This window comes from Lycorma delicatula, chromosome 13 (genome assembly GCF_047948215.1).
Source record: "Lycorma delicatula isolate Av1 chromosome 13, ASM4794821v1, whole genome shotgun sequence".
In the NCBI taxonomy this organism is placed as follows: domain Eukaryota; kingdom Metazoa; phylum Arthropoda; class Insecta; order Hemiptera; family Fulgoridae; genus Lycorma; species Lycorma delicatula.
Window position 1 is genome coordinate 6077578 of NC_134467.1, and position 26566 is coordinate 6104143.

General features: G+C 30.1%; 2 protein-coding genes across 4 annotated transcripts in view; one reads left to right on the plus strand and one right to left on the minus strand.

Moving 5' to 3' along the window:
- LOC142333949 (uncharacterized) overlaps window positions 1-26566 on the minus strand; it is a 147140-nt gene that overhangs the window by 97996 nt on the left and 22578 nt on the right. The gene's annotated exons all lie outside the window — the stretch shown is intronic.
- The window catches only part of LOC142333946 (leucine-rich repeat flightless-interacting protein 2-like), a 164237-nt gene continuing 143294 nt past the window's right edge, over window positions 5624-26566 (plus strand). The window contains exon 1 of the mRNA XM_075381580.1: window positions 5624-5866. The gene's annotated coding sequence lies outside the window, so the exon portion shown is untranslated. The remainder of the gene's footprint in view (window positions 5867-26566) is intronic.

Here is a 26566-nt window from a genome sequence, read left to right on the forward strand (position 1 = left end):
TTGTTTGATATGTATAAGTGTAGTATACAGTTTTATGTACTGTTAGAAAATAATTTGGCTGGCTAGAAGGTATAGTGAAGCATGCTAGGTTATAAATCAGCAAAGGTATTGTTTTGTATATTATCTTTATATCATTATGTCAAATAATATTGAAAATTAAGGAAAAAAAAGAGGAGATGCTCTAATATAAATAGTCTATAAAAAACACAAATTATTAGAATATTTATTTCATTTATAAATTGTCTTTTAATTTAGAATCCCAATAAATGTTTTTTTTTTTTTTTGGAAATCAATTTATTTCTGATTCAATTTTATTAATGCATGTTTTAACCCATACAGTGCCAATCTAAATATTGGAACCTACACTAATGTCTACTTATTATTTATACTGAACATATTAAATTTAGATAAACAATGACAGTTGAAATGTAATGTACATTGGAACATAACAGAGAATAAAATTTTGCACAAAGCAACAGGTGCTGCCAACTTTTCCTCTACTACTAACATTCCAAAACTTGTTCATCCATGTCCCCTCTTTTTCTATCAGTTGCCATTGTTATGAAGTCGAGTATGCATGCCTGCTATGTCAGTTCTCTAAAACAAAGTTCAGTGATTGAATATTTAACAATAGAAAAGTGTATACTAGTGATGTTCATCATCGTCTGAAAGCTGTTTATGGTGATAAAACTGTTGATCGAAGTACTATGAGTAGACGGGCAATAAAATTTTGTCCATTAGAAGCGAGTAAACAGAAACAGTGGGCGATCGGTTTCTTTGATTGATAAGAAGCATTTAAAATCGATTCAAAATGACCATTCCATCACACAATGACTCATCATCATCCAGATAGGCATAACAAAAGAAGGAGTTGGATACATTATTTCATAATTGGTTACCGTAAAATCTGTTCATGGTGGGTACCATGCAAATTTAGAAAAAGAACAATGAAATGACTATTGTGACTTAACCTGTAACAACTCCATCTGGGATATAATCAAAGAAAAAACCTCTCATTTGTGGCTATGTTGAAGAGCTGAAAACTGCTGTTAAACTGTTTATATGACATTGATCATTCAAAATCTTAAACATTGAATAGATTGTCTTAACATATTTGGCGACTGACAAAGCTGTGTGCAAACAATGAAGGAGCACATTCAGATGGAATGAATGTAAGTTTTATGTGTAAAAATATTTAATGAAAATTTGTGTTTATTTCTTTATTTGGAAACGGGCTTGTTGCCATAGTGTAATATGAAAAATTACTTCCTGAGTGACAACAAATCAAATGTAACAGTTTAATCTTAATTTCTAATATATAGCACAGAAAATTGTTTGGTATTTTTTTATTATTACTTTATTGTCTGTTATTTACAAATAATTTTAAGATGTGGGAAGTTTTATAGTATGTGTAAGAAAATATAATCATGAAATAAGCTTTTTATTTCCCTGGGTTTATTAACAATTTTGTGTTTGTACAAGATATAGTTTCTCTATAAAAAAAATCTAGCAAGACAAACATTAGTTTTTGATTAAAACTTAGTAGAACATTTTTTTTTTAAAGTTACACTAAGTAATGACAATTTTTTGAAATTTTAAATACAGATGACAAAAAAAACAGGAACTTTTGAAAAATTTTTTAAATATATTTATTGGCAGAAACCTAACCATTATAATAAAAAGTATAATATTTATAAAAATATCAACTTATCAAGATAACATAATCAGTTCTTGAAAATTACATCAGGTAGATTTTCAAAAACTGATATTAGGTATCTTGATAAATTTTTACATACTTTAGCAAAATCTTTCTGCTCGGTGTCTCTCACTTCATCATATAATAACGATTTTCAAAGGTACAAGATAGATAGAAGTATTATCGTTAAACATTGGTTATTCAGTTGGTGAATTAAACACCCCATTCATATTTAAGGAATTGTTATACGCACTTGCCATGCTTTCACACCTTTCTAATTCTTCACTACAACATTTTTTAAATATTTACAATGGTTTATTCTCCGAACAAGTATACCCGCCCGGCTGGTCAGAAGCATTTACTATACCAGTACTAAAACCTGGTAAAGACAAACCAACCTGTCAAGCTACCGCCCTATTTCTTTAACAAGCGTTTTGTGTAAAATAATGGCGAGAATGGTAAACCGCAGGCTTACATGGTACTTGGAGAGATATGGCTATCTATCTCCAGAACAGTGTGGTTTCCGACAAGGACGATCTTCCATTGACACTAAATGGTAAATGGAAACAGCCATACAAAACGCTTTCTTAAACCCCGAGCACCTCATCGTCGCTATCTTCTTTGATATAAAAAAGGCGTACGACACGGCCTGGCGACGTGGTATTCTTAACATCCTCAAAGAATGGGGAATCAAGGGCAATATGCTTGCTTTTATCCGTGGATTCTTAAATCACTGAACGTTTCATGTTCGTGTGAACGATTCGCTCTCAAGTAGTGTCATCTTGGAGACTGAAGTCCCTCAACGTGGTGTATTAATTTTCTGTAGCCATAAACAGTATTACCAATTGTGAGCAGGCTCCTGTCTCATGTTCTCTATTTGTTGATGATTTTGCTATTTACATTGCGAGCCATTCTACACCCACAGCAGAGAGACTACTACAGAACACTACATCTCACCTTGAAATTTGGTCCAGGATTACTGGTTTCACATTTTCATCCAACAAAACAAAATGTGTAGTCTTTTCTCGGCTACGAAACCCTTCTATTCCGCAAGTTTTCTGAACGGAGAGCTTATCTCCTTACGTCAAGTTTTTAGGTTTATTTTTTGATAGCCGTCTTACTTGGGTCAGACATATAAAAGAATTAAAAATAAAATGTTCCAAACTTTTAGATATGATGCGAATCCTTAGTAACACCAATTGCGGAGCCGATTGGTTATGTATGATATGTTTTTACTATTCCTTTGTTCGTTCCCGTTTAGATTATGGTTGTGTCGCCTACTCTTCAGCTCGTCAATCCGTGCTTAAAATGCTGGACGGTGAACATCATGCTTTCCTTCGGCTTGCCACAGGCGCGTTTAGGTCAAGCCCCTGTCACAAGCTTACTTGCAGACTGTGGTGAACCATCACTTTGGGATAGACGAGACCAGCTTTTATTATATTATTTTGCTCGCCTCAGCGGACAGTCGAATCACCCAGCTTTTGACCCAGTTCTTAAGAATGCTAGTTTGAGAAAGTATGAATACCGTTCATGTTGTACTGCGCCTGTGGGTGTCCGTACACGACGTCTGCTGCAGCGTATGAATGTTGGCACTCCCTCGTTCTTTCCTTCATGCCGTGCTCGAATCCCCGTAGAGAATAAACCATGTAAATTTTACGTTTGATCTTACAACAACGTATGATAAACTATCAATGTCACCTATTGTTTTCCAGCAGATGTTTCAGTTTCTCCTCACCAAGTCGAACCCAGACGTGGTGGTATACACTGATGGGTCGAAACATGACGGTAATGTTGGTTGTGCTTTTGTTTTCAATGAACAGACTTATATGTTTGGCCTACTCAGTGTTACGAGTGATAACTTCTTGTTACCAAATCTATTTTGTCTCAAAACAGCAATGATCAGCAGAGAAACTATCTACATACAATAAAAAAGAATTGTCAATTTTTTTTAAATTAATTTGTGAAGAGTAAGAATGAATGTAAAAAATATATAAATTGATAAAATTGAGGTACTACTACTTTATTTTAGGAAATTTGTAAAAGTTAATATTAAAAAATACAATAAATAACAGGTGTTATGAAACGAAAAATATTCAATTTCTATATTTTTATTATTATTTTTATTTATTTTTTCAACTTAATTATTTTTTATTCAATATAACAGAATGTGGTTAAACTGTATACTTTTATTTAAAAAAAAGTTACACTGTTTTGAATTTCATAGAAATTGTGTATGCTGTAGATGTTTTCAGAGCTGTTTAACAGCTTCCTACAATATTACTGAATTAAATAAAACATGTTTTTTTTTTGGGGGGGTGAAAAGCACTTTTGCGTTATCATCACCTAAGTCAAAATAATAAGAAGAAGCTTCTTCTTAGGTATTAAAATACTTGTAAAGTATTTCTTGTTTTCTCACCAGAGAAAACAATATGTGTAATCTTTTCTCATCTACAAGACCATTTCACTCCACAAGTCCTGCTCAGTGGAGAGCCAACTGCTATCTCTACTGATGTTAAATTTCTAGGGTTACTTTTTGACAGTTGCCTTACATGGACCAAACAGATGTTTAATATTTATTATGAAGAGATAAGCATTAAAAGGCATATAAACTTTCTGGTTTTAGCACTGTTTTATGTTGTCTTAATTTTGCATTTCTAGGTAATTGTTTTTTTGTTGTAAATGTTTTCAGTTAATATATAGGCTTTATTTACTTTTATTATTCTTTCTTCTATAGCTTTCATTTCTAGTCTATTTTCTTCTAATGTTCCACCTAGGTATCTGAATTGATTGACTTTTCTGTTTTTGTTTTCATAAGTTTAGGGTGTGGTTTTATAAATAGTCATACATATTGTATTTTAATAGAAATTTGTAGACCTGTTCTGATGATTATCATATTTAATATTTCTATTTCTGAATTGATTCTAGATCTCTGATAGTAATACAGATCATTTGTGAAAGTTAACCGTTTATTTCTAAATTTTGTTTTTTGGTATCTTAAGCAGATTTGTTGAAGTTTTTATTTCCCATCTTTTTACAGTTGAATAGAATAGGGAATTTTATTTTGTGTATTTATCCTTTGTTTTATTTTTAATTACTTACTTAATACTTGAATGATAGTATCTGCTTGACAATTGAGTTACCTCCATCTAATGACGCCTTTTCATTTATCATAAATGATCCTTGAGTACTTGAACATTTTTTTTAACAAGTAATAATGTAGTAGTTATATCTATTCATAATTTACTGATGAGTTACTTTTCAACCTTAATATTTATATTAGATTAATGAATTATTTGTTACAAAAATGTTTACCAAAAACATGTTACTTTGCTAATTGTACTAAAACGTATAAATTTTCATGTTTTAGCGTAAATATTTCAAATTATTTTATAAACTTTTAATTTCATCCTTTGACAGAATGCAATCTAACAAACTATTGTTGAGCAAATTCTCAACTTTTTTATCTCAGTTTTATTTATGTTCTTTTGCGATTATGATTTTTTTCTGTCAATTTTGGATACAATAAACGAGAATTTGAGCAAATACAAATAATGTATGTTCAGAAATTACTATATTTTAAGTAGGTGCATATGAGATGTTTTTCTTTTGATTGTCGTATGAAGTACAGTTAATATAAAAATAAACATAATTCGGTAGTTATCCCGAGATTTGATTTTGACCTGAATAAGTTATATTGTGTCAACCATGGTTTAATTTAAATTTACAATATCAGCAGTATTTCACACTGCTAAATGTTTAATAGCACGGTTACAATTGACGTTTATAAAAAAATAATGAATAGCAGTACTTTTGTTTAATCACGGATATTAAACACAATCTGCTTATCAGATACTGTTGTGAATTTTGGGAGCTACATTTAAATGACAATATCGTATGCTGACACTCTACAGAAGTAATTTAGTTTTCGGTCAAAGAAGCTCTAGCGCTAGTGTTGTCTGAAATGCTCAAAATAAAGGGTCGAGAGATGGCAGGCACACATGTGTTGTTATATTATTGTTAATCAGTAATTATTATTTATTATGGTTTTATTTTAGTTTTAGTGTTAATTTAATAAAATGAAGTATAGTATTATCTACCGGTCTTATTTATTTATTTTTTAAAAACATTCGTTAAACGACTGCATCGATAAGATCAATGGACCCAAATGAGGTACGAAATTTCATCTTGTCATCTTTAATACTTAACTGCAAGGACTATCTGACGATTATTTTTAGCCGACGGCGGTTTATTAATCCGCAATTGTATAAATAGAAATTATGTGATCTAATACTACAAAGTTAGTTTGTTTTGTTTCGTCTTGCATGTCAGATTTCCCCTATCGGTTAAGAAAGGTTAGGGTCACTTGAAGAGTAGGCCGATTTGAGCTAAACTTGAATTTTATATTTAATACGTAAATAAATAAGTGTAGCACGTAATGAGATGTCAATCAGTGTGTGTTTTATTTTGAATTATTGTTTAATTGTTTGTTAGGTCGCTTCAAATTTCATCACTAGATTTTATCCAACTAGGTCAGTAAACTGTCTTAACCTAGCATTATTTAAATGGTCCGTACTATTTCTTGGTTTTAAGCCATTGTTACTAAATTAAATTAATATTCCTTCTATAACCCAATTTATAATTATTGTTAATTATATGATTTGCAATTATAATCTTTCATCCTTAAATCTTTGAAATATATTTGTATGCAGTAACAGAATATTTTATTTTACTGCGCGATTTTAAGCGAATTCAATCTTAAATTATCTTATATCTTATTTGTTATATGTTATGTGACATAATTTGTATTAATAGTTTTGGTCCAAATTTGTTGTAATTTAGGTTAGGAATAAGATTACCACATTGTTAATCGTTGATGAAAATCTGTTCTTTGTTTTAGGGGAAAAATGTTTTTAAAAAAAACATTTAATTAGATCCTTTATTTGTAATTAATTTCAACCAGAATCATACAATTTCTCATGTTTGTCATATGTTTTCACAATTCCTAAAGGACCAATAAAAATGTTTAAAAGAAAAATATTAAACATAATTTTGATTATTTATTGGTTAAACTGTTGTTTACATGTAAATTTTAAATTGAAGTTGTAATGCGTAAATTGTTTTTTTCATAAAAAAATAGTGAACAATTACGGATAGTAATTTAATTTAATACAGACAGGTCTTATTATAGAAAAATGTTTAGATTTGTTTTAATTAGTTAAAAAATGTTATAGAGAAATTAATAAGCAGTATAAAATATTTAAAAGTTAAGATTATATATAATTCTTGGTCATAGACAACCTTCAGTGACTTGTAGGCTGCCTTGTATTACAACTAATTATGAGATTGGTTAAATTCAATAGCGTTTCCTAATCCTACAAGAGAAAATGCTTTTCATGAAGCTAGGAAATATTCTCTTCAGTGGATGCAATTTACATGTGAACTGCATACTAATAAAAAACAACAAAATTGATTTGATAATACATAGAATAATCTCATGTTATTAATCTTGCTTCCAGATTGTCGATTATAAATATGACTGTTCTTATTACATTTTAATACTATACATAGCTTACATTATTATCTGATTTATTTATTTAACATTTTTCTATTGAAAATCAAAGATAATAATCAAAAATTTTGTTTTCTAATCAAATATAATAAAGCTTAGCCATTTTGTGCATTTGTAGTACAATAAACTGACAACCTTTGTTCATTACAATAAACACTGTTTTTACCCAACCACTGTCATAATCAGCAGTTATAAAAGACCTACATTGTCTCTGAATAATTGCCTACGACAAAGAATTATACTTATAATTTATACAAGAATTATACAGTACTGATCAGTAATTTCTCCTAAATTTTTTATATTGTCAGTCAGTTTCTCTTCAAAAGAGAAACTGACAAATTTTTGTCAGCCAGTTTTTTAAATTAAATTAGAACATTTCAACAGTTTTTTTTGTAATATATCTGTATTAAATTAAATTAGTAAACTAAAAATTGTTCATTATTTTTTTAAATGAAAACAATAAACAATTTACTAATTAAAATTTGAATTTAAAATGTAAACAGCAGTTTACATCTTTTGACGCCCTTGTGTTTGACTACACATTAAATGGATCTACACTAAGGCATAAATAAAAAATCAGTGACTTCGGGACCACTCTATAGTACAATCTCAACCCTGAGGATCTATTAATAACAGGACTGCTCAAGCTCTGGGTCTTCTTATTAGAATGTCCAGGAGAGATATGAGTGTTGAAGCGATGAGAGTGGTTTATGTTGCTCATGTTAGATCAGTTCTGTTGTTTGGGAGTGATGTTTGGTTGTCTTGTCAGCTTGGACCCATCCGGCCTCTCCAGAGCATTCATGGCAGATTTTTGCGTGTTGTTGGGTTTGGCTTTGAATACTGGTCCATACCACTAGGTGCCATGGGGGAGATCCTGGGGTTGGAGCCATTGCTGATGAGGCAGTAGTTGCACGATATGATTCTCCGTAGAGCTTATCAGCAAGGTGGACTGTCCTAAACTGCTTAATATCAGAATTCCATGTCGGACTAGTTCATCACATCTGTTCAGCATTGTGTGTGTTCTAGTTATGAGCTGCAAACTACTATTCCACGACTTCACAGACTGTGTAACTCGGTCTGTCTGCTCCATGATTTCTTTTGTGGTAGTGGCTATCAGCTGAAAAGAACATTTAAATTTTTGCAGTGTATTACTATGCCCTGTTTTCTTTGTGGATTTGTTTATTTACAACTAATTTATTGTTACTGATTGCATCTTATCTATGTTTTGCTTTTGCTTATCTTATTATTTTTTTTTTGCATTCAAGTCAATCGATTATCATGTCTTTCTTTTTTTGTTTTGAATTGTTGAAATCTATTGCTAACTTCGTTAAGATTATATTGCTGTTATAACCTTGTAGTCATTATATCTTGTTATAGCTTGTAGTTGTTGCTTATTATTGGCTTTTATTATTGTTATTTTGTTACCGGTACTTTTTATATTGTTAGATTGAGCTGATGATCATCCTGTTGTTATTTATTGTATTTGGTCTTCAAAATAAGTAATTGTTACTGGTTTTTTTTTCTATTATTGTGAATTGGCATATGCCGTTGATAAATAAATAAACAGTTTAACTGTCAATAAATAATGCTCAGAGGTAGGTATAAATAATATCCAATTTTTCTTTTAAACTGGTTTATTGGTGCTCGAGGTATTGTAGAAACATATGACAAAACTGCAAAATTATACAATGCTGTGTGAAATTAATTCAATTTTGTATTAATTAGAAATATAAAATGTTATTGTAGTATTTTTTAAAAGAACATTTGGTACTTACATATTAATGCCACTGCAGCTACAGCTTTATTTAAAAACAAAGTAGTCAATCGGATTTCGGTGGAAAATGAACAGTCTCTTTATTAATTTTAATAAATGGTTATTTATATTTTTTTATTTTATAAATATAATTTAACCAAACTTAACCTATGCTCGCTAACCTTGACTAATTAACACCGCAATTTTTTGAGTATTTATTTAATAAATTCAGTAATTATTGCAATTATTTGTTATTTAAATAATCAAAACACTCCTGTTAATTAGTCAAGGTTAGCGAGCGTAGGTTAAGTTTGGTTAAATTATATTTATAAAATAAATAAATATAAATAACCTTAACCATTTATTAAAATTAGTAAAGAGACTGTTTTGAATCTATGTTAAACTCTATATCCGCCCATTTTCCACTGAAATCCGATTGACTAATTTGTTTTTAAATAAAGTTGTAGCTGCGGTGGCGTTAATATATAAGTACCGAACTTTTTCTTTAAAACAAACAAGATATAACAAAAATCATTTACATTTGTGTCTATGTAAAAAACAAATTAAAATTAAAAAATGACAGCCTATAACCTGAGACCTTTTAATTATGAGATTGGAATGCTTACCACCTGGCTTCTACTGCTGCTGTGATAGCAGATATACATATAAGCTGATATTTAAACCGCTCAAAAATCTTTAAATAGTGTTCAGTAGAAATTTGGTCATAGTGGAAGCTACCATATTGAATTTAAAGTAAGGACCACTCCTCTTTTACTACCCAGCAAAAGGACATTGATAAACTTAATTGTAAACTGATCGCCTGCTCTTGTTAGCTTTTTAATGTATAATCCACAGACTATTCAATATTTCCATATTACATAGTTTACATACAGCTGCTAATAGTCTAAAATACCTAGCAATATAAAATACATAAACAATAATTCAAAGAAAATGAATATCGTAGATTTCAAAAAGCTTAGTGCATTATAGTTTTCAGAATAAAACTTTATCACTAATGTCTCAAGTAATATTATATTACTTTGTTCATTGTTTCATATCGATTAAAAGCCTGCTCTGACTGTATACATGTAGATGTGTTATAACATTTCATAGTTTGGTAATCATGAAAGCAAATCACAAATCTACTAGCAATAAAAAATAACGTTAATATTTCAAATTTATATGTTGAAGGACCACATCTTAATTTACCTGAATATTATGGGATTTATAATAAACTCACTAAAACTTTAGTTTTAGTATAGTAATATATTCTTAATGAAGAAATACAATTCTGATCTAATAAAATATTTCAATCGCTTCCTAATACAAGTTGTAACTAACTCAAAACTTCCAAAAAATTTCTGATAACACAGAAGCACCAGTTACTGAAAATTGCTGTAGGTGTGATCTGAAACCACTTTAAAAAAGTTAAAAACATTTGGTCCAGTTTATTGTTTAAAATGTACACTTTTTTACATAAATTTTTGTAATAATATTAAGAAATAAATTTTTTACTGTATTAAATGTGTTGTATAATGTCTTAAATAAAAATAATATTTAGTACAAAAAAATTAAAACGTAATGACTGGTATAACATTAGAGCATGTCAACAAAAATATCCATTTTGACGATCCCTGAATCCCCATTTTGACTAGTTTTGGCATGACATATGTATGTATCTTGCATAACTCAAAAATGATTAGCCATAGGATGTTGAAATTTTGGATTTAGGACTGCTATAACATCAAGTTGTGCACCTCCCCTTTTGATTGCAATCGACTGAACCAAAAGTGTCCAAAAAAGCCCAAAATCCAAAAAAATTGGATTTTGTACTTTTTCTTAGCTGCAGTAATAAGCCCACATTCTTTGCAATAATTTATCATAAGTGGTACTTACTTTGATTGGTTCCAGAATTATAACGAAATGAAATTTTAATTAATGAAAAATTTGGATCTTATAAGGGGAAGGCACATCGGTTCGAATCAAACTTCATTCCTTTTTTTTCTTTTTAATTTAATATATTGATTTATTAATCTACGATAAATAATAATAACAATAAAAATAAATTATGATAAAATATCAGAAGTTATTAATGAAATAAAATTTTTTATACTTTTCATTTTAAAAAGATGTGTATATCTAATTTAATATTTGTATAAGGAAGTTATGTGGTGTCCACATCAGTTTTTTACATTTTTGTTTATTTTTACTTTGTTTAGAACAGAATACAACCAGTGTTATTTGTGGAATATGTTTAAAATGAGGATAAAATGCATGTCTGCCTTATTCTGAATAATGATTTTACATGTCATATAAATTGGATCGATTAAATTGCACGTTTGAAAAAAATTTCATTGTGTATGTTAGTATTTGTATCATGAATTTAATTAATTGTTATCCAAGGAAGAAATTTTAATTATTAATTACTTTAAATTATTGAAGGTTAGGTACTGCAAAAGCTTAACTAAATTTTTTATCTGTGTATTTAAAATAAATGAGGTGTAGCTTAATTTAATTAATTAACTTCACTAAAATTATAAAATTTATGTGGTTTTACTTAGCTACACTGTCGATAAAACGTAAAATTTAATTTTTTTGTAAGTAGGTTATCTGTTTTATAAAGTTTGCCATCACAGACTTTTTTTTTTAGTATAAAAAGTGCAAACTTTTCTGTAAAAATTGAATTTTCAAAATTATTTATACTGCACATGTGTCGACCTGTATTACAAATCAGTATAAAACGATGATAAAAAATTCAAAACATTGGTGTTTAGATCTCGCTTAATTAGGTAGAAAAAAATCCAAAAATGTCTCAAAGTTTGGTATTCGCTGTGTAGACGGGTGAAGCAACCCATTGAGTTGGTCTAGTGGTTAACGCGTCTTTCCAAATCAGCCGATTTGGAAAGTCGAGAGTTACAGCGTTCAAGTCCTAGTAAAGCCAGTTATTTTTACACGGATTTGAATAATAGATCGTGGATACCGGTGTTCTTTGGTGGTTGGTTTTAATTAACCACACATCTAAGGAACGGTCGAACTGAGAATGTACAAGACTACACTTCATTTACACTCGTACATATCATCCTCATTCATCCTCTGAAGAATTATCTAAACGGTAGTTACCGGAGGCTAAACAGGAAAAAAAAAGAAAAAGAGAGACGGGTGAAGCAGCTTATAATTAAGACTTTGCCATTATAAAAAAAAAACCTTTACATCGTCATATCAGGCAATTTTTTTATCTGCGATATATTATCATTTTCATCACATACAGCTGTCTGAGCTGAGCTAAGTTCTCTTCTACCATGTCAGCGTTCTCATTCCATCTATTTTCAGCTAAAACTTTTGATTTTTTGGTAGCTACCATTTCTTTATAGATCATCTATAATTTTTTACTCCTTCAGTTGTACTCCTCTGTTTTTTGCACTTTCTATAGATTGTTTTATGTATCCCTCTTCTCATGTTGAGCACCCTATCCGTACTCTAGATTTAATATTCTGAAAATATTAAGCTTTTGCTTTCATTCAATTTCCCCATTACTTTTTCATTTTTAATCTGGTCTGTCTATTAAATTATCTCTGACCTTCTTCATGTCTACATGTAAAACATTTTTTCTAGCTTTTTTTTTGTTCTCTTTTGTTTAACACCCATGTCTCATAATCTTTGTTTCATTCCGTCAACCTCCATGGCAGAGCGGTAGTGTTTCTGCCTGTAATCTGGAAGGTTTTGGGTTTGGATTCCAAAACCTTGGAGTTTATTTTTACAATATAAAATTCATCTAACATCAAGAAACTGTAATTGGGTATCATTCTGTTTTTTCTGAAATAGATAAAATAAAAGAGTAAAATACATGGCAGATATAACGTTTATTTAAGTCTCACTCACCTTTTATTTACAATAAACCAGTGGCGCCTTACTGTTCTCCAGTATTATTTTTATAAAGTTATATATTTTTAAAAATCAGCTAAAAATCTAATGGACCCGTGCTACTACACAGCATTGCTATTAAAAAATAATGTTATGTATTTATAAAACTCTGTGTAAAACCAATTCTGTTTATAACACTTCTCACCGCCAACCCATTTGATCTTTGAGTCATTCTGAGCAGAATAAAAAAAAATAAACTCTATCTGTTCAGTAGAACGCTCACATGGATTGGAAATATTTTTTTGCACAATTTTTTTAATATGCAAGATATTTATTTTTTATCCTTCAATCTTTTACATAATTTTTTTTTTGAAAAGACATTTGTTTGCCTACTGTCATTTATTTTCATTACATTTGTTTCTTTGACATTTATTTTCATACCATGATATTAATTAAATTTTTTTTTTTTGTTATTAAAAAAGAATGTCAGAATTTTTCAGCTGTCACTTTTTATTCTTGAACATTTTCTAAATTTGTTGTTATTAAACTTATATATATTTATTATTATCTTTTAAACTACATAGGATCACTTTAGTCGGTCCATTATCCAAGTCTCTATGATAGGAGTGTTTGGGCCTTGCAGTCCTCCCAGTACTTTTTCATACATTCTGATCTTTGTGCCCTTTCTAGTTTAGAAAATGTTCGTATTGTGTTTTTTTGTGAGTGTGAAGCGAGTGTTTTTATATTGATTTTCTTGTTTAATTTTATCATTTGTGGTTGTCTTCTGATAAAGGCCAATTTCCTTCAGATCCTCTCTTATTTCTCTGAAACCTGTGCATCTTGTCGTGGTGTTTTTCAAGTCAAGATTCTACTGTACTAGCCGTTTCAGAAGGTTGAATCTTGCATCGTCATGACATGTGCAAAAAATCGTAGTTCACCTCCGATGCGTGATATCAGTGACGGGTTCTAATTCTTTGTAAATGAATTTGTTGGGCACAATCCACCACTGCCTGTCTTTCTGGTACTTTTTATCGATGCAGGTCCTTCCAGTTCTTCTTTTGATTTTCTGAAGTCTGTGTTTGATTGTTTGTTCAGGTGGTAGAGTGTTTCTGCTGCATAAGTGGCTTCTGGTTTTATAACTGTGTTGTAGTGTCTTATTTTTGTGTTTATTAATGGACATTTTTTTATTGCAAGCGTACCAGGTTAATTTTTGAGCTTTAGTTAGTTTGTTTCTTTGTATTTGAATCAAGGTTTTTTCATTTAGGTTGTTTGTTATTATTTGTTCGAGGTATTTAAATGGGTTACTATTTTGAATTTATTACCATTTATGTTTACTTTTTTTAATCGTGTTGGTTTTGTGGGCTTAATTTCTGTCTTTTCAAGTGATATTTTTAGGACAATTTTAATTGCATGTTATTATCTTCGAACTTCGTTGATGTCGTTTGTTTTTTTTTTTTTGTCTTCAGTCATTTGACTGGTTTGATGCAGCTCTCCAAGATTCCCTATCTAGTGCTAGTCGTTTCATTTCGGTATACCCCCTACATCCTACATCCCTAACAATTTGTTTTACATATTCCAAACGTGGCCTGCCTACACAATTTTTCCCTTCTACCTGTCCTTCCGATATTAAGGCGACTATTCCAGGATGCCTTAGTATGTGGTCTATAAGTCTGTCTCTTCTTTTAACTGTATTTTTCCAAATGCTTCTTTCTTCTTCTATTTGCCGCAATACCTCTTCATTTGTCACTTTATCCACCCGTCTGATTTTTAACGTTCTCCTATAGCACCGCATTTCAAAAGGTTCTAATCTTTTCTTCTCAGATACTCCGATCGTCCAAGTTTCACTTCCATATAAAGCGACACTCCAAACATACACTTTCAAAAATCTTTTTCTGATGTTTAAATTAATTTTTGATGTAAACAAATCATATTTCTTACTGAAGGCTCGTTTAGCTTGTGCTATTCGGCATTTTATATCGCTCCTGCTTCGTCCATCTTTAGTAATTCTACTTCCCAAATAACAAAATTCTTCTACCTCCATAATCTTTTCTCCTCCTATTTTCACATTCAGCGGTCCATCTTTGTTATTTCTACTACATTTCATTACATTTGTTTTGTTCTTGTTTATTTTCATGCGATAGTTCTTGCGTAGGACTTCATCTATGCCGTTCATTGTTTCTTCTAAATCCTTTTTACTCTCTGCTAGAATTACTATATCATCGGCAAATCGTAGCGTCTTTATCTTTTCACCTTGTACTGTTACTCCGAATCTAAATTGTTCTTTAACATCATTAACTGCTAGTTCCATGTAAAGATTAAAAAGTAACGGAGATAGGGAACATCCTTGTCGGACTCCCTTTCTTATTACGGCTTCTTTCTTATGTTCTTCAATTTTTACTGTTGCTGTTTGGTTCCTGTACATGTTAGCAATTGTTCTTCTATCTCTGTATTTGAACCCTAATTTTTTAAAAATGCTGAACATTTTATTCCAGTCTACGTTATCGAATGCCTTTTCTAGGTCTATAAACGCCAAGTATGTTGGTTTGTTTTTCTTTAATCTTCCTTCTACTATTAATCTGAGGTCTAAAATTGCTTCCCTTGTCCTATACTTTTCCTGAAACCAAATCGGTCTTCTCCTAACACTTCCTCCACTCTCCTCTCAATTCTTCTGTATAGAATTCTACTTAAGATTTTTGATGCGTGACTAATTAAACTAATTGTTCTGTATTCTTTACATTTATCTGCCCTGCTTTCTTTGGTATCATGACTATAACACTTTTTTTGAAGTCTGATGGAAATTCCCCTTTTTCATAAATATTACACACCAGTTTGTATAATCTATCAATCGCTTCCTCAGAATTACTGCGCAGTAATTCTACAGGTATTCCATCTATTCCAGGAGCCTTTCTGCCATTTAAATCTTTTAATACTCTCTTAAATTCAGATCTCAGTATTGTTTCTCCCATTTCATCCTCCTCAACTTCCTCTTCTTCCTCTATAACACCATTTTCTAATTCATTTCCTCCGTATAACTCTTCAATATATTCCACCCATCTATCGACTTTACCTTTCATATTTTATATTGGTGTACCATCTTTGTTTAACACATTATTAGATTTTAATTTATGTACCCCAAAATTTTCCTTAACTTTCCTGTATGCTCCGTCTATTTTACCAATGTTCATTTCTCTTTCCACTTCTGAACACTTTTCTTTAATCCACTCTTCTTTCGCTAGTTTGCACTTCCTATTTATAGCATTTCTTAATTGCCGATAGTTCCTTTTACTTTCTTCATCACTACCATTCTTATATTTTCTACGTTCATCCATCAGCTGCAATATATCATCTGAAACCCAAGGTTTTCTACCGGTTCTCTTTATTCCACCTAAGTCTGCTTCTGCTGATTTAAGAATTTCCTTTTTAACATTCTCCCATTCTTCTTCTACATTTTCTACCTTATCTTTTTTACTCAGACCTCTTGCGATGTCCTCCTCAAAAATCTTCTTTACCTCCTCTTCTTCAAGCTTCTCTAAATTCCATCGATTCATCTGACACCTTTTCTTCAGGTTTTTAAACCCCAATCTACATTTCATTATCACCGAATTATGGTCGCTATCAATGTCTGCTCCAGGGTAAGTTTTGCAGTCAACGAGTTGATTTCTAAATTCGTTTGTTAGCAGTGCCAAATTGTTGGCAAAACCAACACGGTTTGTTTTGATTTTCAGCCTATTTTTACTTTTGGGGGCATTTTTTAAGCCATTCCCTCATTACCATTGCTAGTAGTTGTGAGACCTCATCCGCCTTGGTGCATGTATACATGTCTATAATTTATTTTTTTTTAATTATCTATGTCTTAATTTTTCATTACTCTATTGACACTGGTAAAATAATAGTGCAAGACAAAAATACTTTATATAGATTTGAATACTAGATCGTGGATACCGGTGTTCTTTGGCGGTTGGGTTTCAATTAACCACACATCTCAGTAACGGTCGACCTGAGACTGTGCAAGACCGCACTTCATTTACATTCATACATATCAACCTCATTCATCCTCTGAAGTAATACCTTATGGTGGTTTCAGAGGCTAAACAAAAAAAGATGACAAAATACAAAACTTGACAACATATTTTTTCATATGTTTTGTAAATGAACAGATTTCATCGTGTTTTTATAAATCAAAACATGAATGAAGTTTTATTAGTAACAACTTTAATTTTGTGATTTATTTATTAAATGTATGTAAGGAAATGATAGATTTCCTTTCGTAAGAGATCTCGTAAAACCTGAGGTATTAATAGTATGAACAGTTTTTACCAAAATAAGTGATCAGATTAAGGCTACGATTTCTCATTTCTTATAAAATGAGTGGTAATTATGAAGGATACTTAAAAAAGTATGGGTAAAGGCATATAAGAGGATTTTGCTGTTTCTTGCCTCCTACTAAATAAAGCAGAGTTTAAAGATGTTAAAGGATGCCTCCTATGATGCATATGTAATAAAGAAAAAAGGTCTTCCAGTAACATTTAAATACAGATCAAATTTTATTATATAAGGAAGATTAAACAAATTTTCTGTTTTAGACAATAAATCAAATTTAAATTAAAATCTCAAATTTGGAAAAATATACATTATCAGTAATTCCAATTGAAAATTCAAATTCATCGATTGATTTTTACAGTTAATTTAAATCTTTCAAAAAATTATAATTTACAATTAAAAATTACCGTAAATGTTATTATGGTGGCAAAATATTGGTTTCATTATTTTTCAACTGTTTGAAGTAGCAGCAGTTGTAATTCTTATTTTTATTATTAATGACTCGAGTAATTAACATTTACGTCATAGATTTTAATGTTTTATTATTACTTTATTTTTTTATTAAGAAGTCCATATTCGGATTCTCTGAAAAAGCAGATATCTTAACGAAACTGTGTTAAATTTTTATAAGAAAAAAAAGGAAGCGGTAAGCACTGAATAATAAAATTTAGTGAATGATCATATTCTGTTACTAGCATGCGATATGCTAAACTATGTGATCGTGCAGCTGTTTGCTGTTTTACGGTCAGAAAAAACATTCAAACCACACTGTCAACATGATTTTTATGTATTATTGAAAGTAATAAATAATCTTGTAATAAGATTTTGTAAAAATATTTTTGTTATCTATCTGTAATTTATTTAAATTAAATTTGTAAACTACATTAGTCACAAATATAATATTTGCCTAAAATAATGCTTTCATTATTCCTTATAACATGTTTATTCTATTTTTAAAACACAACACACACACATATATATATATATATATATATATATATATAGACACGAGGTGCTACCCAAAAGTTCGGGGAATTTTACCATAAAAATAAAATAGCTTACCATAACTTCCACTATCTCCTTCAAAGTAATCCCCTTGGGCATTGATACAGTGATCCCAGCGTTTTCCCCATGATTCCATGCATCCCTGGAAGTCTGCAGCTGTAACTGTTCGAAGCACGTTCTGCGTTTCTTCCTGAATCTCCTCAATTGTGTTAAAACGACGGCCTTTCGATTGAAATTTTATTTTCGGAAAGAGAAAAAAGTCACACGGGGCAAGATCAGGCGAATAGAGTGGGTGGGGAATCACTACCGTCTTTTTGGAAGCCAAGAAATTCCAAACGGCTAGCGATGGTGCGCGGGCGCGTTGTCATGGTGCAGAACCCAGCAGTTGTTACCCCACAGAACTGAACGTTTGCGCCTAATGCTTGCACGTAACCGCTTTAAAACTTCACAATAGAACATCCCATTGACAGTTTGACCAAGAGGAACAAATTTCTTATGGATAATGCCTTTGATGTCGAAAAAAACAATCATCGTGGACTTCACGTCGCTATGAACTTGGCGTACTTTTTTTAGCCGCGGTGAACTTGGCGACGACTGCTCCTTAGCTTCACGGTCATACCCGTACACCCATGTCTCATCACCGGTTATGATGTTCGAAATGAAGTTAGCGTCATCTCTTGCTGAATTTTTCAATTCGCTACAGACAGTTACGCGATTTTGTTTCTGGTCGCTGTTCGACAGTCTCGGTACTAATTTTGCAGCGATGCGTCTCATGTTCAAATTGTCCGACAAGATGCGTTGCACGGACCCGTATGACGTTTGTAAGATTGCACAAACATCACGGATTGTTTTTCTATGATCTGCAACAATAGCCTCTCGCACTTTCACGATGTTTTCCGGTGTTGCGCTTGTTGATGGTCTTCCTGAATGATCATCGTCATCGACTGTCGTTCGCCATCTTTGAATTGTTTGTACTGCAAAAAAGTTTTAATTTTATTCATCGCATTATTACCAAATGCTTCCACAAGCATGCGATGGGTTTCTGCACCGGTTTTTTTATGCATGAAGCAAAATTTGATGCGGGTTCATTGCCGTTTAAAATCTGCCATTTAGAACTTCGCCGAAGCAGTAAAACCCAATGTTATTTTACCGCACGAAAGTTAACAATGCAGCCTCTCACCATCGCAGCTGTTGGTTACTGATTCACAAGGAGAGCCACTCTAGGTGGCAGCAGGTCGGACCAGTAATGGTTCGTGCGCGAAACTCAAATTGCCCGAACTTTTGGGTAACATATATATATATATATATATATATATATATATTACAATATAAAACATAGTTACAGCCTGAAACAGTTAGAAATTTTAATTAAAGAGGCCTATCTATGTATTTCTTGGTAGTGTGTTGTGTGTGTGTGTAGGTCAAAGTAAATTGATTTTTTTTTCAGTGGTGTATTGAATTACATATTGAAATTTGTATTTGAAATATTTTTTTTTACTATCAATTTGTTTATTTCTATGATTAAAAAGTTATTTATTTTTAAACTTGATTGTTTTGTGTAGTTTACTAAGATTTTGAGTAAGATCATTTTGGAAATGTGTTTGTTTTTGTAATATTTTGAATTTTTTTTTATTATTAATGAAGTGTTTTCTTTGTGTATGTGTATATATATATATATATTTATTTATATATACCTTTTCAGTATTTGTCTATCTTTTTCTTTTCTTTGCGGTATTTTTAATTATTTTTAGTTCTAAAAGCATAAATACTGTATTCACTTTATCATAAATTTTATTTTCGCTTAAATAATAAAGCAATTGTATGTATTTCCTTTTTTTTGTAATTGTGATATAACAATCTTACTATTATTATCTTAGTGGTTTAAATAATTAATTTTAATGAATTATACAGAAACGTTCCCAAAGCAGTGGAAAGAATTTCAGGACATTTTTCTACCAGTAAAAAATAAAAAAAGGATTGTATAAATGTGGATTCAGAAACTCTTCATTTTCATATTATAGCTTGCGAACATTTCTGTCCTGATTTTGCTTAAAGAGTAAACTGAAACCTTATTGAAGTTCTGAGAACTTAAATTAAGGATAAATTTCACGGTTTCAAACAGTACCCACAACTTTGTTTCTAGTAAATTTTATAAAAGCTCTTGTAAAACACAGTTTTTTAGTTTTAATATTTAATTACCGTTAACCTAAAATTTTGTTAAAATAATTTAAGAGAGTTTTAATTCTGAGAAAATCAGTTAATGTTAAATTAACGTGAAGAGTTTAAGAAGTTTGACTTTTATTAAAAAAACAAGACAGATTGTAATGTAATAAAAAATTACTGTACTATTACAAGACTCATTTCAATAATTGAAAATATGTTGAAACAAAAAATAATTATTAAAAATATATAAATAAATAAAATGTTTTGTAACTTACTATTACAATAATTGTTCAAAATATTCTCTTTCACTATTTACACAATATTCTACTCTGTTTAAAATTACTGTGTGGATCTTCTTAATATATCAGGATTGCTTTTTATAATTTGAACTGTGTTGAAAATTATTCTTTTATGATTAAATTTTGTTATACATACTAATGATTTCATACGACCCCCGCAAATAAGTAATCTATTAATGTTAGGACAGTGACTTAGGAGACCGATTAATTGGTTCACCTTGCCCGATCGGTTGTTGGTAAATCTTATATTCAAATAACTCCCAACTTCTTGACAAAAATGATGGGAAGCCTTTTCATGTTGATAATTTTATGTTAAAACGCTTTTGAGTTATCATTGCTCGGAATAAACTTATAACAAAAGAAAAAACTAAGTACTAAATTAAAACTAAGTATTAAAAATTTAAACTTACTATAAATAACACAGATAAAATATCACAAAAAAACTTACAATTAATATTTCAGTTGGAATTTAACAAGCTAAATTTATTTAAAAAGAAACACAAAAATAAAAAATAAAAATATAAAATTTAACAAAGTCCAAGAGGGTTGTAAGGGCCCCTTCTCCCATAACAGAATGAAAAACTAATGTAAAAATTATAACAATTGAAAGAAAAAACAGCTGCATTAAAAAAACTCTTCCCGGTACAAAATATATATGATTTTACAAAAATATTAAATTTTACGTGTAATACTAAGATGTTGTAAAAATAGAAACATCAAGTCTAAAACCTCTTTATCTTTGCCCAAGATTTGACAAATGTTTCTGGGTAATTTAAATTTACGATGCAAGGCCACATAACGTACAATCCATAAAGATGTGTCACACAGTTAAGCGGCGACTGCATCGTACACATAACGGTGCATTTTCTGCTGACATGAGATACCTGTGAGTGATTTTATGTCCTAACCGTTTGTCTCGGTAATGGAATGTCTTCTAAAAGAGTAATGGAAAATTATATTGTACGAAACTGAAGTACATATTCCTCTGAAGCGATCATAAAAAAAATAAATAAATGGTTCATTAATCTGCTCATCAATAATACTATACCACACATTATTATAAAACTTCTGTTGGTAATTACTTTTTACAGTAAAAAGTAATATGGTTATTGAAACTCCAGTGATTATTTCATAGATAATTAAGCATATTATTATTATTATTTTTTTTTTGTAAAAATTGGTTTTAGTAAATGAGATAGAAATTACTTTATAATGGCTGTCTTGAAGTTAGTGAGGAAATTTAGATGCAAAAACTCCTGACTAAAAGTCTAATTCATTTTCAGTTGATGTTACAGAGATTTTCTCAGAATTAAATTCTCTATAAATTTTGGTGCAAAATTTTACTTGTTTACCAGTAATTTAATAATGTTATTGTACTTTAAAATAAAAAAGTTGTGTTTTGTGACAGCAGTTTTTCGTTTTAAAATGATTTTCAAAAAAATTATAGTTGGAACTTGTTTTATTTAATTTTTCAGTTCAATACCATATAAAACTATCAAATTTAATTCTTGATTCAAGTTTTAAGAATTTTAGCAAGTCTTTATTTTATCCTTAGAGCAGAAATCTGAATGAAATCTTTTGTTAGCTTTAACCCAAAAAGTTTCCAGACCTATTTTTATATGATCCTTTTTTTCTACCCTTTTTGTAGAAGGTGTCATGAATTCTTTGCATTTTACTTGTGAGAAACTGCTATATATATATCTGCTATCTCTCCCTCACTCTCATCTCCAGGGCTCCTCTGTCTCTCCCCTTCTTTTCACTCTCCCACTCAACACTCCCCTACCCCTCTCTCATATATATATATATATATATATATATAAGAGAGAGAGATAAATAATCTGTATATTGGACGTAGATGATATTTATGAAATTAAGTTTAATATTATAGTATCTAAATTTATAAAAGTCGAAGTACAGTGTAGATTATGAAAGACAAATTTTATTTTCCGATTGAGTCAAACATAAATGTGTTGAACTGAAGTGTAATAGAATTAGATAGAAAGAGTAAGAGAAAATCATAATGTAAGTCAGCAACGTCATGTGAAATAACTTAAGTGCTCTAATGGAACATGATGATTGAGCTTTGAGAAGGTACAGATGAATCTTAACATGAATAAGACAGGCCCTTAAATATTTATAATGAAAATTGCCGTTTGCAGAAATACATTCGGATCAAATGATAATTATTGAGGAGAGTGAGAGGCTCGAGTTTAGCTAAGTCTTAAATCTTAAATCTTGGGGCTTATTATATAGCCACTGTACAGAAATTGAACTCGACCAATCACCTCAAAAGCAGTATCCTTACCAGATACAAAGATACATGACTCTTTAGATTCTGGTATCTTCAGCATGGAAAACCTGGTAGAGTTAGACCTGCACCCCCTTAATTGATATTGGAGAACAAGGAATCTATTGGCATAGACAATCTTGCCCGGCACCAAAAAATAAACCAAAAAAATAAAAACTAATTATACAAGGAAATTTTACAATATACTAGATATGTTCATTAATTTTTTATAATTTATTTATTAAAACAAACTAGAAGTTTGAAATTAAATTGTTAAAGAAAGCAATTTCTTCTGCTAATGTGTGCAGTCACAGTTCGTAAGTCGCAGAATCTAACTTCTGAAAATTTGTTTCCATTGTAAACAGTGAATAAACTTCTTTGGGTTTTAGGTTCATATTATTATATGAAATCAATAAATTTAATGGATTAGCACATTTAATTTAATTAAAGATTTTCACAATTGTTAAAGTGATTAAAAGCACAAGAAACTTTGTGAAAACATGCTTATGCTCCTATTTATTATAATTGTAATTTTATTTTCAGCAATTGTCTAAATTTTTATATTGCAAACTATTTTAAATCGCAGTGTTTCTTTTTTCATCAGGAGCTTTCTTATGTTTTATTAATTTGAGAAAAACTGTATGTATTTTCAACATCCAGCTTTCTGCTAGTTTTGTATCGTGTTCATACTGTTAAAGCTTCCGGTGTATCTAGGACAGTTCTGTGTTATAAGAGCAAATTGTGTTGTTACATCTTGTTTTGAAATATTTTTATTAATAAATAACCATTTTATGTTATTTTAATTCACAAACAAAATCTGTTATACTTTATTTGACATCATAAGATTTTATAAAAATACAGAAATTGATTTTTAATATATGTGCAGGTTAAGTAAAACGCATAACATTTTAAATACTGTTAAAATGAACAAACATAACTACTTAATGAAACATTCTAATTAGTTTAAAGAAAATCTTTTATCGTCTAAAGATTTTTAAACAAAATTATTTTTTTATGTTATAAAATTTTAATTACAAAACGTTATATAAGTTTGAAATGATAATTTTTTTACATGTCCTTTAAATAGTGGGATGTGTATACCGTTTTAGAAGTTAGTTTGTTGTTTCACTCACAGGTAGTGACACTGTAACTGTTTTTGTAAGTTATATCTACTAATTGTTTATCCGGTATATTTGTGGTATACGCTATTCTGTTTTATTATTCATCTTTCTCTTTCTGTTTATCAGTGTCCTTTTCCTGCCCTCTCTTCCCCCTGACCAATAAAATATAAATATTTTATTTTTTATTCTTTTGTGTCTAATCACATTGAAGTGTATACTTGTTTTTTTTTTTTTTTTTTTATTTGTAATATGTTTTTGATGCTGTGATTTTTTTAAATTAAGTTTACTTACTTTGCAGTCACATTAGTCTTACAAGTGGGTATTAATTAAATTAATTTCTTGTGTTATAATTATGCCTGTGAAGAATCTTCAGGTTAAAATAAGGTTTATTGTTTACTAGTTTTTTAATACTTAATTTAATCTCGGAAAAAAATTGTTACTAGTTTGTAAATTAAAATTTTCATCATTAAATTACTTACAAAATAGAATATTTTAATTACACGATACTTTAAACTGTATTTTACATTACTTAAAATTAAAAATGTAAATGATGTGCAAAAGATTTATCTTATTGAAACTTAAGTAAAAACTAATTTTTTGTGATTTTCTAAAACAAATGTTGTATGTCTACCCGTTGAAAGTTTTATAGCTTAATTAAAAAGAAAATAATAGTAATGATTATAAATGAATAAGGAAATTATGTAAAAAGTATCTACAAGAGAGATGTGTGTATATAAACTTAAAAAATTTCTATCGGTAAAATGTGTTAACTTATATTAAAAATTATTTATATAGGTTGGTAATATAATTTTTCATAAAAAAAATTTATTTAAGGTATCTAGAAAAAACTTACTGTAGAACAACCAGAAGAATTTGTTTCCCCTACAAAATACTAAAGACCTGTTAATTTGGTGAAGAGTAATGCTTGAACATGCATTAAAAAAAAAAAAAAATGTACATATGCTGGGTTTTGTATTGTGAAATAAATAAATAAATGTTGTATTGTGAAATAAAACTCAGTCTTTTTTTATACCTATTATGAACTTTAATCAATTATATATTTTACATTTTGCCATCTTTCTAGTAACTTCATGATTCCACACTCATAGAGCATGAGATTCTCATCCTTATCAGAAAAAACTAAACTGAGTGAGATTTCAGGTCGCATCAACATTAGTGAAAGTTTTACTATTCAGAGTTTTTGCAAATATGAATCTGATGGTGCAAAATCAGGGCTGTACGGGGGAGATGAGACGATCACTTACTGACCGAGCACCAATAATTTTCCATGAGTTACCAAAGATGGGTGAGACCTTGCATCGTCTTTGTGAAATATCCATTCCTTTGCAATTTGGTAGTTCTGGCTGTTTTTCTTTTTATTGCTTTCTCCAGTTTTATTAGTTGTTGACAGTAAACAACTGAATTGATTCCTTGAAGCAGCTCAAAATACACAACAAACACTTTGTAATCCCACTGGCATGATGTTTTTTTAATGTGATTCAGCTTTCGATGTGGCTTGATGTGGTTCATCACGCTTGGACCGTGATTGTTTGTGATTGGTGTTACTATAGACTATTCCTTTATCATCACCAGTGATGATTTGTTTCAAAAAAAAGGTTTGACTTCATCGTGAAGGTGTCGGTGAACCTCTCGATTCGTGTGAAATCCAAACATCAAGGCAAACAAGTCCAAGACATTCAGTGTAATTTTCAATCATTGTGTGCGATACATTTAACCCTTCTGTGATCGCTTGCACAGTTAAAATGTTAATCTGATTCAAATATGGCATTTATTTGGTCTTCATTGACTTAAGTAGATCGACCAGAATGACGGTCATTTTTGAGTGAAAAATCTCCTGAATGGAATTTTTTGATATGTGCTTCTTTTAAGTGATCGATACCATAAACGTCATGAATCTCTTTGTGAGCCTCAGCAGTTTTTTGCTTTTATTGAAATAAAAAAGTTGAAAATGTTCCTTTTTTGGACTCATTGACATAAACTAACCGATGTAAAGTTTCACTCGGTTTGCTTCTAAAGCATGATAATAGTGACAGCTATCAAATTCCAAGAGAAAAAATTCACAATATCGATAGAAGTCCTTCAAAACAAACATAAAGCTGAAAACCCGGATTATTTTCTTCCCTCTTTTGTTGGTCTATTAAAAAAAAATGGTTTTTGTTTTCGAGCCTGTCTTCTGAGATTAATTTTGAATAGTAAAGTTACTTCATTTGTCGGCATATTTTTTTGTAAACCGAATTAATCTTTATGCACAACATCTTTATTTCATTTGTTTTTTTTTAAATTGTAAAATATTAAATGACTATTAGATTTACAGTGCAAATATTAGATTTACTGATCTAAACTAAAATATAATGAATGAGAAAAAAATAATCCAGAATTTGAATGGGTAACGAGTGTGCGGATTCTGCTGCTAAAGATACATGTAGCCAACCGTCTTTCTCCACTCGTGTTACAACTACCAATTTCATAAA